The 2,080-nt window shown below is 35.4% G+C and overlaps 1 long non-coding RNA gene across 4 annotated transcripts; it reads left to right on the top strand.

Annotated features, from left to right (window-relative positions):
* The first annotated feature begins 12 nt into the window (after window positions 1-12).
* On the top strand, window positions 13-1,704 carry LOC112022522 (uncharacterized). Of its 4 annotated transcripts, none has more exons than XR_010627449.1 (4): window positions 13-81; window positions 183-724; window positions 945-1,045; window positions 1,248-1,704. It is a non-coding gene; the product is annotated as an uncharacterized LOC112022522 (long non-coding RNA). The 4 variants fall into 4 exon arrangements; XR_010627448.1 differs by having other exon boundaries at window positions 20-430; window positions 509-724; XR_002883891.2 differs by having other exon boundaries at window positions 20-658.
* The last annotated feature ends 376 nt before the right edge of the window (window positions 1,705-2,080 follow it).

Below are 2,080 nucleotides of genomic sequence, written 5' to 3'. Positions count from 1 at the left end.
CCCCCCCCCCCCCCCCCCCCCGCGGCAAGAAATTCTAATCATAAAGATGAAAAGTTCTTCCAAGTAATCACTAATCACAAGGTCAGTAATTATCAATTTATGAATTTATAGCTTTAGTTTTTGGGGTTTAGTATACTATCTACTTTGCTAATTATCAATGTTTTATGTTGTGGATTTTGGAGGTTGAATATAGAAGCATATAGATTTCTTGTCCTGGTGATTGAATAGTTTTGTGCCTTGGTAGAGGGGGAAGAGTGGGGGATGACCCCTGTTTCTTACCATTGGTTTGACTGTTACACAATTTTGGAATGAAATTTTGAATTTGAACATACCTGAAGTTGAAATCAATAGGTGAAGAAAAAGAGATTAAGGCATTGAATTCATATTACATTGGTTCAATCTGGGCTCGTCAATTCTAATTCACCTACAGGTACTTTTATGTTCTTTTTCTTCTTGTGATGCTGTTACATTTGCTTTATAATCCAAGGTCAATAACTTCTATCTCCAGCCTTTATGGGCCCAGGAATATTTTGAATTCATTCAAGAACATCATGCACAAATGTTTCGTCCTCATTCAGCCTCATCCAATCTAAATATAATCAGAAGGAAGTGTTTGTAAAAAGGCCCAATATCAATTTCAAGATGCAGCAGCAGCAAGGTTAACCTGGAATGCTAGTTTCTTTAATAGTCCATCTAGTTTGATAACATATGAAAAACAAACTAGGTATTTTTCAGTGGTACCTTTATTTAGCTTTCCACCTATGATTTTGAATAGTTGAAACCTTTTATTTTGTTTTGTTTAAGTAACATTTTTTTAGAAGAAAGAGGGAAGCTTTCATAACTAAAATCTATAATTGCTAATTTTGTAGTCTTAATGTTATAGGGTTAGGTACTTGCTATTTATCAAGTTTCTTAGTCAGTATCTTATGCTTGTTCTGTATCAGAGCCAATTTCTTTCTCAGCATCAAAGAGTGCAAAGTATGGGAAGTGGCAGCCAGTAGGGATGAAGTTATTATCAATACATTGGCTTCATTAGTTGGATTAGGTAACAATTGCATAATCTCTTTACCCAGAACAACATTATTGGAAGTGAACTGAATTTCTAATTGGTTTATTGTGACTTCTACGCTCTCTCAGGTTAATCATGTTTAACTAGAGTTTCCTCAATTTGCTCATAAATATTGTTTTTTCTATTTTCTCCACTTCTTTTGTCCTGAATCCCTAACCTTATTTTTAAAATTTTGTAGTCTAAACCTACTGGAGAAGTAAATTTTATACTGGTGTTAAGCAGGGCTGCTACCCAGATAGCCTTGTCTTACAATTTGGCACAAGATAGCTGATTGATGAAGCTCCACAGGCAAAGCTCATATGCCAGAATAACGAAGCTCCCTTTTTTATTCGTCCTGAATCATTGACCTTGTATATAGAACTCTATGCTCAGTTCATGGATGCAACAAAAACTGATAGATGATGCTCCATTCAACATGATGACATGGATGTCAAGCACTTATGCATGAACAAGAAACTGAGCAATTGCCTTTATGTGTATCTGTAAATTATTCTTTCTCAATTTTTATTTTGAATGTGAATGACGTTTATCTCCATCCAAGCAGATGCTTGTATTTGTGGCAAAATTGATTTGTATAAGCAGTGCTTTTGTTAAATTTCACTTTTTTGATGATTGATATCCTAAGATAGTATTGCAGCTGAAAGAAGTGTTAGTATTTAATAATCATGAATAAGCGAGTTGCTTGGTTCATGTTTGTTGTGCTTTTGTGTGGACTTGCAAGCTTATACAACTAAAATTCAAGTGCTGTTGGTGCCGCTTCCCATAAGTTATAGATAGGGACCAGTCAGCTTGGTTGATGAGAATTTGATGCCCTTCAATTTTAATTTGTCATTGTGGCCTAGAACTAGAACTAGAAGCATGGTGCCACCGCTTTTTAGAGAAACACTTCCCTGGAAAAGAAAGCCACTCGGCCCAAGCATGCTTTTGTTGTAAATGTATGTTAAAAGAACATTAGTGCATAACTAAGTGAAATAATCATGTCACCTCTGCCCAGCTTTAACGGTTACAGCA

The sequence above is a fragment of the Quercus suber genome, unplaced genomic scaffold (genome assembly GCF_002906115.3).
Source record: "Quercus suber isolate HL8 unplaced genomic scaffold, Cork oak 2.0 scaffold_1200, whole genome shotgun sequence".
NCBI lineage: Eukaryota > Viridiplantae > Streptophyta > Magnoliopsida > Fagales > Fagaceae > Quercus > Quercus suber.
The sequence above is the reverse complement of the archived record's forward strand: the minus strand, read 5'-3'. Positions and strand labels throughout refer to the sequence as shown.